Source organism: Octodon degus, unplaced genomic scaffold (assembly GCF_000260255.1).
Source record: "Octodon degus isolate 3935 unplaced genomic scaffold, OctDeg1.0 scaffold00030, whole genome shotgun sequence".
Taxonomy (NCBI): domain Eukaryota; kingdom Metazoa; phylum Chordata; class Mammalia; order Rodentia; family Octodontidae; genus Octodon; species Octodon degus.
This window is the reverse complement of record NW_004524606.1, coordinates 7,376,127-7,391,478: the sequence shown is the minus strand read 5'-3', so window position 1 is coordinate 7,391,478 and position 15,352 is coordinate 7,376,127. Positions and strand designations below refer to the sequence as shown.

Genomic DNA, 15,352 nt, shown 5'->3' with positions numbered 1-15,352 from the left:
TTTTTGGTATGTATGTATTTAGTACAGGGTCTACAGGGTCTCACTGCACAGATTAGACTCCATAGTGATCCACCTGTTTTCAGCCTCCCAAAGCCTGGGTTACAGACGTGTGCCACCACGCCCAGTCTCAGTCTCAGTCTCAGTGTGTCCTGGGGGCTGGCCTGGCACGGCATGCTGAGGGTTGAACCTCAGTCCCTGCGCCTGCCTGAGCAGGTGCTTTAGTCTGCTGAGCTATCTGGCCGGCCCTCACCCCTACTTTTACTATGTGTCAGAACTTCATTCTTTTGAGGGTTAAATAACTTTCCGATGAATAGACATCTGCACTTTTGCTTATTGATTTGTCAGAGGTCTCATAGATTATCTCTACATTTTGGCTATTGTGAAGAATCCTGCTATAATGTGCACATATTTGTTTAAAGTCCTTCCTTGCAATTGTTTGGGGCATCCTCCCAGACGTGCAACATTCAGATCATGTGTAGTGTAATGTTTAACCCTTTCGAGGCCTCAGAGCCTTTTGCAGCAGTTGGGCCATTCCATATTCCCATCAGCAATGGACGACAGCCTCTGTTTTCCCACGTTCTCAAACAGCCCCTCCGGTGAAGGTGGAGTGGTGGCCTACCTTAGTTTACTCTCCATTTTTTAAATCTGCTTTTCTGTGTCTAGAGTGTTTGTGCTTGTCTTTTATCTGATTGGTTGATCCCTAACACTCATAGCCTGATGCCAGCATTTCTAAAAATGTGTCCTGTTAGTCCAGATCCTAACAGAAGCTTCACTGTGACACAGAGTTGGAGGAGGAGACTGTGGCTCTGAAGCCACGAGTGGAGTCTCATCAGGGGCAAGGAGGAAGGGAGTGGTGGTAAGCTGAGGCTCCTCCCCCTTGGTCCCTCTCAGGGCCTCCAGAGTGATTCTGTTCTTTGAAGATAGGCACCTTTTTATACAAAGAGTGTCTTTGCAAAGCCTATTTTTTCATGTGGTGCTTAAGGAAAAATTTACCTTTTATTATTTTGGATGAAAAACTGAATGTTGCTTTGTAATATAACTTGAGATCTGAGCATGTGATGGCTCCTGCCCCCTTCTTTTTTTTTAACCACAAAACCTATAGTACATCCTTAGATTCCTGACTGCATTTAAGTATTAGAGAGCTTTAGCTTCTTCATGCGTGATGCTCCGGGTTGATGATGCGTGACAGATGACCGCTTTCCTGGCCCCTGGATTTTCATTGCTGTGGTACCAGAACTAATCATTTAGTGAATGTTGTTAGCTGCATTTGTTCTCTCAAAATTCACATATTGAATGCCTAATCCCTAGTACCTCACAATGCAGCTGTGTTTGGAAATAGAGCCTCTAACAAGGTGATTAAATGAGACTGGTAAGTCAAGCCCTACTACAATCTGACTGATGGCCTTATGAAAAGAGAAAATGTAGACACAGAAAGAGACACGAAGGGTGTGTGCGCAGGAGAAGGACTGTGTGAGAGGACAGCAGTCTGCAAGCCTCGAAGAGAGACCACAGAGAGCACCAACCCTGCCTGCCCTTTGATCTTGAGCGTCCAGCCTCCAGCATTGTGTGGTTGTTACAGCCACTTAATCTGTGATATTTGGTTATGGCACTCCTAGCAAAGAAGTGCAGTGGAGGATCCAGAGTCACAGACCCGAACTCATGGGGACCTTGAACTTCTATGTCATCTTCAGTATCTAACATCACAAGTATCTTCTACTGGATTTTTGTAGATGAAACTACATGCTCTGCATTCATATAGAACCGTAGAACAGATTTCCGTAATGCTCTCAGTTCAGTTTTCTTCTCTTCTTCTTAGTTTCCTTCCCAATACTGTCCTCTTTGTTTATATTCCTGTTCTGTGTGTGTGTGTGTGTGTGTGTGTGTGTGTGTGCTGCTTATTACGGACAGAAAGTTGATGTCCATGGGGCCATGAGATCAGAGAGCTTATTAGCTTGTGTAACCTCAGACAATGTATCTCATTTCCCTGACTCAATTTCCTCATCTTCATAGTAGCTTGGTCTATTTTTTGAGTTCTTGGAAGCATTAATGGCAGTGTAAGTGCTGGCATACTATATGGCATATGGCTGGTGTTCAATAAATGATAGCTATCCTAGGGATCAGGAAGTATGTTGGGGCCAGGGAGATGGCTCAGTAGAATAAGCACTTCCCTGGCAAGTGCAAGGGTTCAATCCCTGGTTCTGCCAAAGGGGGACAAAAAAAGGAAGTACCTGTTGACTCTTCTTTTTGCTAGTCTTGGGATCTGAGTTGGCATAATCTGTGTAGTCTTTGTTAGAAAAGGGATTCAACTAGTTCCTTATACTTGTATGTGATACTAGATGCTAGTTGGGGTATCAGCACAGGCAGGGTTTAACTCCTCATGGTGTTTTGTGTCCTGGTGGACATAGAAAGAAGTGGAGAGCCTGTGTGATAAAGCGGCAAGGCAGACTGGGTGACTCCCGGGCCAGTTCTGCCCTGTGTGGCCTTTTGCAACCAGCTGAGCTTTACTTCCTTTCCATGACAACCCTCTGTGGACATCAGTTTCACTATTGAAATCCAGTTTTGTTGGCATGTTGATGTCTAATTAAAAATGCCTAACAGTGCTGGCCAGATAGTTCAGTGGATTAAAGAGCCTAATTAGTCAGACGCAAAGATCAGTGTTTGATCCCTGGCATGCCTGCTGGCCCCACTCCAGGGCGCACTGAAACAGCTTTTGAGACTGGGCGTGGTGGCACACACCTGTAATTCCAGTGCTTGGGAGGCTGAAGACAGGAGGATCACTGACTCTAATCTGTGTGCTGAGACTCTGTAGACCCTGTACTAAACACACACACACAAAAAAAATTAAAATGCTTAATATAAAAATTTGCCTCTACTAGTTTTGGGAGATTGAGGCAAACAAGTCATTTTTTTTTCCCCCTAAAACAGTCTCTATTTTCCTTCCAAAAGGATCCTGAAAAGATGTTTTCTGCAATAAGCTCCCAGGCTTTCCCACACTTTCACTGTAGCTGAGCCGCTTAATACTGAGTTCCCCTTAGAACAGGGAGTCTTGTGGCATCAGTACAAGGTGTGAGGCAAATGTTCTTGTGAAGGAATCGGTTGGTTTCTTTCTTCGCCCTGCGCCATCTTGCACCTCACATTGGCATCTGCATCTGGGGCTCTATGGAAGACCAGATGGGGTGGGAAGGTGCTGTGAGATGCACAGCAGGACTTTCATTCATCCATGTGGTGGGAGAATAAAGATCACACATGCCGCTCTTGCCCTCAGTGTTGGCTTTTACGCCCCAGGACTTGCGGTGGAGCAGTTCCGCCTTGCACTGATGAGGGAGAAGATGCCTCATGACTCAGGCAGCACTTCCCAGAAAAAGCTGTTTTCTTTTCTTGTACGGAGAGAATGATAAATCCATAGAAAGAAGGGTGTCCTGTGGCACCAGACATGCAGCACATTTCATCAGCATTCATGACATGTTTAATTCTTGTAACTGACATCTGTTAAAAACCAGAGTTGAGCACGCAATCCTGGTTTCCCATAGAACTAAAATGTGGAGTCTGAGGTGAGGTTTCCCTGAGTTCTCTCTCCAGTTCCCCTAGCCGTGATCTTATCAATGAATTTAGATAACTTGGAGTAAGTACATCAGAATCTTTCTACAGAGGCAGAGAACGTGATGTATTCATCAATGTGTGTCTTTGAAGAGCCAAGTTGGCGTCACCTCTTCAGTTCTTAAGGGGAACAGCCTCTGTTTCATCTGTATTTTGAGAGAGCCCTATTCTAAATCTTGCCTAATTAGGTGAATTTCTAAAACTGTGATTAAACTGTAGCCAGCCAGGGGAAAATTGGAAATAAATTGGAAGTGTCACTGGCTTGAGATTTATAGCCCTTCCCATGTGCCTCCTAAAAATGAAGGCGCTTCTTTCTGTGTTACAGGCTTTGGTGAGGAATTCAGAGGAGAAAATGGGGGAGAGAAAAAGATGACATCTGTGCAGACTGAGCAGCATCTGAAGATTATTGCAGCAAAAGCAAAAGAAAGCAAGAGAACACTTACTAATTAAAGGTAAGTGTGTAATTGTATAAATGTAAACCCTTTGATGATTAAGACCAGAAGTGAGCTTGTGTGTGTTTGTGGTGGGTACACACTGAGTTGTGGAGCAGGCAAGGACAGGACATGTGGTGTGACATGCCTTCAAAACATGTCTTAGTAGCAATGAGGAAGGAAATCAGTGATAGTTACTCCCTTGTGTTCATATAGAAGCTAAATGCCCCAAAGTAGGCATCTATCCGTAGAGGCTCTTTTTTCCAGAGAGAAAAGCAAATGAACAAAAGACAAACAACCTAAAAGCTATACTGTGCCTAGACAGTTACCTGTACTTCATGTCTAATATTTTATAAACACACTTGTGAAGTGTCTTCCTTTTTATTCATAGCTAAACACTTAAAGCAGCCTGAGTCCAGTAGACAGGTGAATAATGGTTAATTAGCTTAACTCATGTAGTGATTTTCATCCTTAGCTTAACCATAATAAGGTGTGCTTTGTGTCCTTTGTATCATGAGTGCTTGGACCCCATTTCCCTTTTGGGGGATATAATAAGAAGGGAAATGAAATATTTGACTGCTTGTGCATTGTTAGTACAGTCCCGTAGAGCCCTAACTGCCAGGCACATGGCAAACTCTGCAGTACAGTACTGCGAGGTGTTTCTTCATGAGCTAAGCTCAGAATTTGTATTTGACAAAGGAGATTTGACGGGCCTTGCTGTGAAATCTGTAGTAGTGAGTTGTGCATAAGCGAAGTGTGCAACGGTTCAGGGCAGCACTGATGGCAGTCATCTTAAGCGCTTTCTTGAGCAAAACCAATAGTAGGATTGCAATTCTAGACCATGGAGCCCGCTCATGAGATGTGCATGCAGCAGTTACAGATGTGGATTCGGGAGATGCTTGCTCTACCTCTTTTTCCATGGTCAAAATGGTTAATCTGCCACTGCCTCCATTTGCTGGGAAAGGGGGGAATATTAGTACCGACTGTGTAGGGTTAAGTAGACAAAATGAGTTGATTTGGGCAGTCCTTGGAAGGATGCCAAGCATGTAAAAAGTGCTCAATAATTATTAACTGATTTTATCATTGAATAAAGTGTACTTTGGGGTGGAAGTTTGTTGTATGTTATACTAGAAATAAACCTGCAGAGGAGTATAAACAATGTTGGAGGAATGGACAGGGTTGTTTCTCTCCCTCTGCACGTAGTGGCACTGTTCATTTGACTATCACTGGGACAGAGCGGCCCCAGAAAGTGGCAGGGAGCTACAGGTGCATCCGTGTATTTCTCATACTCTTACTGGTTATCTCCCTGATTCAAATGCTTTGAGACTATCAGAGATACAGACTGAAATCATACAAGAGCTCTTAAATTACAAGTCAAACCATCTTAAAGCCTTGCCGTACCCTCTCAGCCTTGCTGCACTCTTGCAGCTTCTGCCGCTCCCCTCACCTGCACAGGTCCCTGAGCTCTTTCTCTGCCTTCCAGGCCCCCTAACATATGAGCTCTTGTGCACTGCAGGCCATCATACACACTGACAGCACAGCGGGCTTATGACCTTTCTCACCCTGCTCCTCTGCTCTATTCAAAAATTCAAAAAATTGCTAGAACAAAGCACCCAACACCCAAAACTTAAAGGAAGAGAGGTTTCATTTGGCTCCCAGTTTAGGGCATTCAGTCCATAGTCAGCTGGCTCCAAAACAGGAACAGCATGGCAGGCAGAAAGCAGAGTGAGGGAAGGCAGGTGGGGAGCTAAGCCTGCGAAAGGCCAGCCCCCAGTGACTGGCTCCTCCCACTTAGGCCCCACCTCCTAACAGTGCAGTCTGCTATGGATGCTTCACTGGATCTGCTGAGTACAGCACCCCCATAAGCCAGTTACCTTCCAAAAGCCTGTGGGACTTTGGGGGACATTCTAGAGCTAAGCCACCATAGCAGCTTTTCCTTCAGTTCTCATACTGGGGCTTCTTCTCTGAAGGAGACCCCCTCCCTGAAGTTGGCTTCCAAAACTATTACTCATACTGGTACCCTCATCACTACACTCTGTGACAGCTGGTTGGATTTTTCATATTTGTATAAGAAGGAGTGTTTAAAAGGGTTTTTGTACTTATACTCTATGGGTAGTATCTTGATTATTTAAAGTAGCAAAAAACTGGACTCATAAGTGTATAAGGACGCTAGGAGTTTGCCCATTCATTGACTCATCTTAAGGGCCAGCTACTACTGGGAATTATTTCTGTGTTTGACTTTTCAGGTATTTTTCACCTGCCTGCCTGTGGTCTATGGGTTCCATGAGGCCCAGGACATGGGATCCTGGTCTGGACATTGCTATACACAAAGTGCTCAAAACCATTTTGGGAGTGGAAGCATGAGTGAGACAGAGACCCTATCCCTCAAGAGCACAAGATCTCCTGGTTGAAAGAGAGAAGTGGTTGGTGTCAGGGTCTAGAGAGCTTCAGAATGGAAGGAGGGAGCAATCAGTGGGTCTTTAAAAAAAAAGTCAGCCCACATAAGCAGGAATGACATTCAAAATATTAGCAACTTGTCAGCACAAATAAGCGTCAGCCTGAGTAGTCGCTGGCCATAACACTGAGCAGCGTTGAGAAGGGCTTCTTTTGGTAGAAGCTACCAGGCCACCTGGGTTGTGGGTGGTGGAGTGAGACCTGAGGTGGTGCTCAGAGCACTGGCCATCATCAACTACTTGGAGAAGTTGTTAAGATTTCATCGTGGCTTACTCAGGCTTTCCTACTGAGTCTCAGCTCTGACCTTAGTACCATGCAGAACCTCTCTGGTACTGCTTGCACTGGAATCCATTCCCTGAGTTGGATCCATGACAAAAGTTACCCAGACAAGACTAGAAGGGACTCTGACATCCCCCAACTTGCCCCTACTCTGCTTCTCCTCCTTGTATAGGACCTGTGAGTCCTCCCCCATGCACACATTAAAGGGTCAAGTTCATCACCTATGCAAGTGGAAAGGACAAAAGAAATATCATAACTATTCCTTTTAAGAAGGATATAGATAAGAAAGGATCTCCTATCACTCCTGATGAAAAAGTCCCTGGAAATATTTTTGGAACCTAGCTTGGCAGCACTTAGCAAAATTCTAAATATACATGCTAATAAAGTATTTAGGAATTTATCTCCTGGATAAACTGGTTCAAATACAAAGCAATAGACATATAATTACATTCAATCTAGCACTGTTTTAATGACAAAGCTATGGCAGCCACGTGTATGTCTATTAATAGGGCAGTAGTAAATAAATGATGCTGCTTCCATCCAGCAAAATACATGAGGCCTTTAAAGAGTGTTAGGGTAGATTTCTAAAATGTATTCAGTGAAAAGGAAGAAAACTGCCAACATTGTAGGATCATGTTTGTTAAAAGTGAATGAACACAGCTGGAGGGTCCTTCGCGGATGAGTGGATGAGCAGTATGCATGGGGGAGTGCGCGAGAGTGCTTTCCAGCCACAGAAAGAAAGGTTCTGCTGCGTGCCCTGCCAGGAACGCTCACTGAAGTGTTCCGCTGGGTACCCTATGGCTACTGCTGTGAAATATCGAGGCCAATTGAGAGACAGAAAGCAGACCAGAGATTACCAGGGGTTAGGACAAGGCAGGAACAGGGAGGTATGGATGGCTGGGCACAGAGTTTCAGTTGGGTGTTATAAGAAAAGTCTAGGAAATAATGAGGACAGTCGTACAACGTTGTGAAATTAATTTTGTACCAAATACCAGTACACTTAGCATGGTTAAAATGTCTAGCTTGTTGTCTTATAGATCTTACTAGAGTTTCAAAACATTTTAATGTGATGAATCAAATATATGACACATAGAAAGAGCAAGTGAACCCATCACAAGTAGAAACAGGAAGCTGTGTGCGGTAGTGCACACCGGTAATCCCAGCACTGTAAGACAGGCAAGGGGAGTGCAAATTCAAGCACGTCCTGGGCAACAGCAATTTAGTAAGACCCTGTCTCAGAAGAAAATGTAAAAAAAGGACTGGAGATGAGCTCAGAGTGAAAGCCCTAGTTTCCGCACCCAGTGCTACAAAACACAGCACTAGGCAAACACACACACACAGTCATACCATATAGTCTGGAAAAACCCTCTCAAACTGTTGATGGCACTTATGTCTTACAGATGGAATTAGGGGAAGACGAGGCACAAAGCAAATGCGTGTGCTTATGTTTGTGTACTTTTATTTTCTTTTTTATGTATTTAGTACAGGGTCTACAGGGTCTCACTACACAGATCAGACTCGTAGTGATTCTCTTGTTTTCAGCCTCCCAAGCACTGGCATTACAGGTGCAGGCCCCCACACCCAGTCTCAATCGCAGTCTTACTAGAGTTTCAAAACATTTTAATGTGATAAATCAAATATATGACACATAGAAAAAGCAAGTGTGCCCCAGAGGCAGAGCTGGTACAGCATGCCAGGGATCAAACCCCAGATCCTGTACCTACCTAAGCAGGCACTTCAACCCACTGAGCTATCTGGCCGGTCCTGTGAGTATACATATTCAATGCTTTAACACTGATGGCCTTTAAGCCAATATGACTTATGGCAGAACTTCAGAGCTGCTGTACTCCTCTAGTCTGCTGTCAGACAGGCCTGAAACATTTGCTCACAGCTGTACTTGTTTACAGCGAGGGTTGCTGCGCAAAGTTTAGCTCAAAGTGAAAACTTCATCATAGTTTGGAACAGAAAATAGTTCCCCCCACTCTAGATCAGTTTGTGGAATACAAGTTCTCAATCTGGTCAGACTTTCTCCCCCAACCTCTATCTAGTTATTGCCTACACAGTAAACTACCCCTGTTTGTAGTTTTACATCTTCTTATTTGGTGAAGTATTTAAGGGATGTTGGTTATTTAAAAAAATAATAAAAAAAACTAGCCACTATTTCAGAACACCTTGAAGTTCTTATGCATAATGAAAGACCTTTTTAAAGCCCTCATAAACTTGCAAGAAAACTTTTGTAAGCCTTTAAAGCATATGATGTGATCATAAATTTGTGTAAGTAAAGCAAAATGGTGCAAGGCTGCCCGCACCAGGGTGGTCCAGGTGGTGACTCAGGACACTGCTTGCTAGATGGCATCGGATGAAAGGAGAGTATTCCTTCTATTTTGTGTGTTATTGAATTATTAAGTCATTAGTCTTTCCTTGACTTTTGAGGTATAAATGGCCTCTAATAAAGTGCACATATAGCAAGTGTGCAATATATTTTTTTTACTCATGCCTCCTGTCTGCCCCAGCTCCCCTCCTGCTGCAAAAGATAGCTCTTACTTTTTAAATTTTTTTAATCAAATTTTTATGTTATGTCAAAACTAATGCAGGATTTTGTAAAAAACATTCAGGCAGTAAAAGTGTTTTGTGCTGCGGGAAATTAAAAGCTCTTAGCATCCGTCCCTCGATTTTTTTTCTGTGAAACATGTTTTCTTAATTATGATAAATAGGCAGCGGACACACGCACTTTTTTCCCTTCAAAGTAAGAAATAACTTTGAAGTCATCAAAGATGAATATGCAAGCAGAAAGCCAAAATGCCGAAAGAGAGCCTGGCTTCGGATCTTGTGCTCTTCTTGCGGAGGTCGGCTTGAGGCGTTCAAAGGGCACCTCGGATGCATTTGGTGGCGAATCACTCGGAGACATGCAAATTAAACCAAAACGAGATGCAGTGCCACATCCACTACAGCGGCTGCTCATCACCAAAACCGAAAGGGTGGGAAGCATGGAGTGTTGATGAGGGTGTGGAGAAGCTGGAACCCGCCACACTGCGGGCGGGGCCGGAAGAGGAGACGCAGCTACTGTGGAAAGCAGTCTTAGAGCTCCTCAGAACGTCGGCCATGGAGTTAGCACAGGATGCCGCGTTCCTGCCTCTAGTCGGACACCGCAGGGCGGGGAAGCAGCCTGTGGCTTCTCCGCCTCGTGGCACAGTATTCAGTCTTCAAAAGGAGCGAGACTCTACCTCCTGCACAACACGGCTGTAGCGTGAAGACCTCGTGCTAAGCAAAACAGGCAGGGAGCAGGAGGGGGCATGCCCTGCGAAATGTGGGGACAGGAGGCACCTGGAGCAGGGAGGTCCCAGGGGACACTGGTGCCAGGCAGGTCACTGCGTGGGGGGCTCGGCACTTCCTGGGAAGGGGCGTTCTCCCCAAGGCGGGCCACGGCTGCTCAGCAGCGGGCATGTGCTTAATACTGCTGCACTGTGTGCCTCAGAAGAGTAAAAATGGTGATTCTTTTCTTAGCTATACATTTTACCACAAATATTTTTAAAGTTGAGAAGAAAAATTCCTCAGGTTTTCCCAAGAAAACTTATTAGTAGTTTAAAATATCACCGCAGTACCTTCTGGTGAAAGCCCAAATCAGTAACCTCAGGACCTAAAACAAAAGTATGATAGTTTCCAGAGAGAAAAAAAGAATCCTGTGCTTTGCCTCTTAAATGACACCTCGTAGTCATCAGCTGAAAGAGAAAAAGCAAGAAGCAACAATGGCTACCCAGCTGCCAGCCACTCTACTAAACACGCTTTACACACGTGAATGCAGTCAGTCCTGGACAGACTCAACACACACTATTTCTGCTTCTCAGACGAGGACGAAGGGAACAGAGATGTTGTGTAACAAGGCCGGGGCCACACAGCAGGAGGCAGAGCTGGTCTCAGACTGGAAGAATGACTTCACAACCACTGCCTTACTCTCTTTCACCCACTCACTGCTCTGAAAGCTCTAAAAGCCTGAAAGCTGTCTGTCAGTTGTGTGAGCCTTTCTAACTTTATCTTTCTTTGCTTTGTTTTAGTAAAATGAACCCAGAGCTTTGGCACTAAGTTACATTCCCAGCCTCTTTTATTTTTTTTTTAATTTGAGACAGAATCTCACTAAGTTGCCAAGACTGAGCTCAAATTTGCAGCCCTCCTGCCTCAGTCCTCCGAGGGCTGGAATCCCAGGTGTGGCACCGCACGCCCCGCTGCACTCCCAACACTTGTGTTGTGTAGTTAAGACTGAAAAGATTGGCTGCCTTGATAAAGCAACTGGCTTGCTCCGGGAGAAGCTTGAGACTTGAGATATGCAAATGACTTGTTTATAGCTAGAAAAATGTTTTTAATATACTCCCAGTTTTTACTAACTACGATCTTTACAAAGGAACAAAGTCACTCTGGGTATCAAAATGCAACTTTTCCAAGGTTTTGAAGTGGAAGAGTCCTGAGAAAATCTCTATACTGTAGAGAAAAGAGAGTCTCATACTCTTTCCTTCTTCCTAAGATTCGTACCTCCCAAAATGTTAGGTTAGTCATGAAAAATAAAGATTTCATGTCTGTGTTCAAAAAAGTGAAGGAAATGCTGAATTAAAAGAATCAGTTTCTTCACGGCAGGAATTCTTAGAGATTTAAATAAACACTGTAAATTGCCACGAAAGGGACATAATGTGCATAATGATTCCTATAATGCATAATAATATGTATCACACGACATGAAATTGTTTCCCAGAGTTATTTTGCCCACAGTATTTCTCCCACGGGAAATCATGAGTGGCTGGTACTTTCTGCAACGCTTCCCAGGGATCATGGCACTGGGGACTTTCCACCTCTGCCGACCTCCAGCAGGGAGGTCACCCCTGCCCTTTTATATTCTTACAGCCACCAAAACATTCTTTATCTTCCTGAAGCACCCCCAAGATAGGCTGACACTTCAAGAAGACTTGGCTAAAAATTTTCAAAGCATGAGCAAAAGAAATAATAAGAAGCCTACAAGCAGTCACTTTTGGAGACCCCTGAGGCTGAGCTGAAGCTCCCTGGGGTCTCGAGACTCAGCTCCCATGGATCGCAGCATTGCCTTTCCCACCCACCTCAGCCTGGCGGCCTTTCTGCCCTCTCAGCACACAGCTACCACCAAGGGTGTGCCCCGCAGACCCTGTGCGTTCACATCTCGCAGTCTCCGCAGACCTCTGGTGCCTGGGTCTGTGCTGGCCTCTTTCCTTACACTCTTGACTGATGCTTTGAGGCGCCTCTGTGCCTCCCATGAATGTTCCGGTCCTGACCATGGCAAATGTGCACTAAAGATGCCGCCTTGGTGCCCCTGGTGGGGGCAGACACCGTGACCCGCACAGCAAACCTTCCTGCTGGGCCCCGCGCCTTTTTCACACTCCTGACATGGGGGAGGTGGGCGTTTCCAGTAATGTTAATCTGAGTGGCAAAACTATCCTCAGCCTAAGGTGAACATCCCTCTCACTCCGGAGCCTTGACAGGTGGCTGTCTTAGCTGAACGGAATTGCTCAGATCCTCTACTCAGCAGCTCTCTCTCTCTCTCTCTCTCTCTCTCTCTCTCTCTCTCTCTCTCTCTCTCTCATCTATTTCAGACCCCTGATACTGTAAGTCCCCATGAAGGACCCAGAAATCTCTCTTGCCCTGAAGCATACCTAATAGGCACTGCACCTAATGGGGCGGGGAGGGGGAGGGGTCTGTTGTACCCAGCATGCACCAGGCGTTCCAGGCTTAACTTAAAAGTCATTAAGCATGCTCTCAGGGTTTGACTCTTGACTCCTCCACTTTCTTGATTTGGGATCTTCAGTAAATTACTTCTTAATTCCTCTGAGCCTTCTCAAATAGATATAACAGTGTATATCTTGTTGTGGCTCATGAACATATTGAATGCTGTGGTGCAGCCCGCTTGAGTACTATACCAAATGTCTTCATGACAAATGAACAGAATCTGGCATCAAATTCCCTTGACACTGAAATGGTGTTATAATTACCAGTGTTTTAATACTCTGAAATTTCATCTGAAGCTATCCATCTTCCTGAAAGTTAGGGCCAAGAGAAAGACACGTGTATTCTTAAACTCCAGATTCATTAGAGGTGGGATTTAGGTGGCAGGCCCTACTAGGGTCAATGTTTAATTTTTAAGTTGTACACTGATGATGTACTTCCCCCAGCGGCCAGTGGGGGGTGCTGTGGGAACAGAATACTTCCAAAGCCCGCTGAGGTGACAGTGTCTCTTCGCCTTGCGAGTATGAAGAAAAGAGCAGCTGTTTAATTGTCTAGCATTAACTTCCTGTGATATTTTACTCCACCCACTTTTTTTTGTAATCGTGGGTATTGAACCCAGGGCTTTGTACTGAGCTACGTCTCCACCTCTTTTTATTTATTTCTTTTATATTTTTTTGCGGTACCGGGGATTGAATTCGGGACCCTGAGCTTGCCAGGCAAGCACTTATTCCACTGAGCTATCTCCCCAGGCCTCTCTTTTTAATTTTTTTTTTTTTTTTTTTTTTTTTTTTTTTTTTTTTTTTGAGTCAGAGTTTCACTAAGTCACTAAGTTGTCCCAACTGAGCTTGAATTTGTGGTCCTCCTGCCGCAGCCTCTCAGAGCGCTGTGATAGCAGGCATGTGCTTCAATACCCAGCTCCACTACAATCTCATGGCAGCAGAAGCGCTTCACATTCATTAAGTGTCTCTCTAATACACTCGGAAATGAAAATGAGGAGCTTGGGGGAGGAGCAGGAGGAGGAGGAGACACTGGTACACTGGATGCTGAAAAAAGCATTATGGAAATAGCAGAAGTGACAGATGAAATGCTGATGAAAAATAACATTGCAAAAAACTATGAAAGATGATGGAAATCTTTTAAGGCAGTAGCGTGTCTCCCGCCTTCCTGTTCTCTTATGTTGCCATCTGGCTAAAATGGGGGTGGAGGATAAAGGGCTTTATAGTCCAAGTCCTAACTACCGAAAAGCAAAGTCCACAGCACCATGTGTGATTTAATTTTATTGTTATGGTGCTGGCGTTTACAATTGTGGTGTTGCTTACGTGTAATCTGCTGTTTAGAATCTTTCACTCTTTTAGCCTTGCCTCGAAGTTAGTTTCAGAAATTAATCCAATCTTCTAAATTCATATATTTATTTTTAAAGAAATCATTTTTATTTCAACAACTATGAACCTTCATGTCAGCATCTACAGTAGCAAACCTATGTGTGATAGCCATTTAGTTGTCTTCTGGAAGTAATTTACCCTCTGACAAGCTGATAAGAGAAAGATGTAACCACATCTGCTCAGCATTCTTTATTATTAATAAAGTTAAGGACTATTTTGTATGCTTATTGACCATTTGTCTTTTTTGATGAAAAATTCCTATTTCCATCTCTCTAGTAAATTGAGAATGAAAAAGTTAATTTTGAGGTGATAGAGTGGAGGACAATCTGTGGGTCTTCAGTAACACAATCCTGATCAGAAAGTACAGCATCCTTTAGCAAATTGCTCAGGGCCAGTTTGGATTTCAGATTTTGGAATTTTTGCATGGACACAAGAAGATATCTGAGGAGAGAGGTGCTGGCCTCAACAGCAAATTCATCGGCCTTGTGCGTATCATATACCCAAAGCCTACAGGTAGCTTTTTACACAATCCTCACTAATTTTGTATATGCAACTGAGTTTTATGGTGTGACACTCTGCTTGTAGCTTCAGGTTGGTGCTCCAAAGGTTCCTGATTTTGCAGCATTTTGGATTTCATATTTTTACATTAATATGTTCAACCTGTAGTTCAAACAATTGGAGAATATGAATGCCAAGCTTCTGATAAATCTTTTCCTTTTTTGCACTACTGGTTCTTAAACCCAGGATCATCACACTGAACTAAACCCCTGGACCTTTTTATTTTTAAGACAGGATCGTACTACATTGGCCAGGTGGGACTCAAACTTCTGATTGTCCTGCGTCAGCCTCCTAGAAGGCTTCTGTCTAATCTTTATAGCTGGTTCTGTGGCTTGTAATCCAGGCTCAACATCTCAAAGCCTTTATATTGAAGTGGGTGCCACTTGAAGTTATATTCATAAGTGAAATAAGCCAGACACACATGTGTAAATATCATACAGTCTTCCTAGTATAAGAATTCAAAAGAAGAAATACAAATAGAAAGGTATAACACAATTAAAAGGAAAGGGAGAACTTGAGGATTGAACAACGAAGAGAGGGCAAGGAGAAAAGCTAGGAAACATGACAGGGGCAAAGCCATACATTTATATGAACAAGATGGTTAAGGCAATGATCCTGAGACTCTTCAGCAGGTTTTTGAAACTATCATTTAATTGGAAGGATTCTCACCCTGACTAACTATATATGCTGATACCTGTGAACTAAGCAACTGTACTGAAGATAGCGATGTTTAATACTAGGGTCGTGCTTGGAATGCCTCTCATTCTGCTCTTCTAAATACATACTGCTTGTTATGTCATACCAATTACTGCCATACTGTCTCTCAAATAAATGTTTGTTTTAAAAAAAGGGGGGCAATAAATGAAAACAAAAGACAAGAAAAAAAGTCACAGGACTGACCTGCTACAATGC

General features: G+C 43.9%; 1 protein-coding gene across 1 annotated transcript in view; it reads left to right on the top strand.

Moving 5' to 3' along the window:
* Positions 1-15,352, top strand: part of Frmd4b (FERM domain containing 4B) — a 358,125-nt gene that overhangs the window by 103,176 nt on the left and 239,597 nt on the right. Inside the window, exon 2 of the mRNA XM_023713303.1 lies at positions 3,923-4,049. The gene's annotated coding sequence lies outside the window, so the exon portion shown is untranslated. The remainder of the gene's footprint in view (positions 1-3,922; positions 4,050-15,352) is intronic.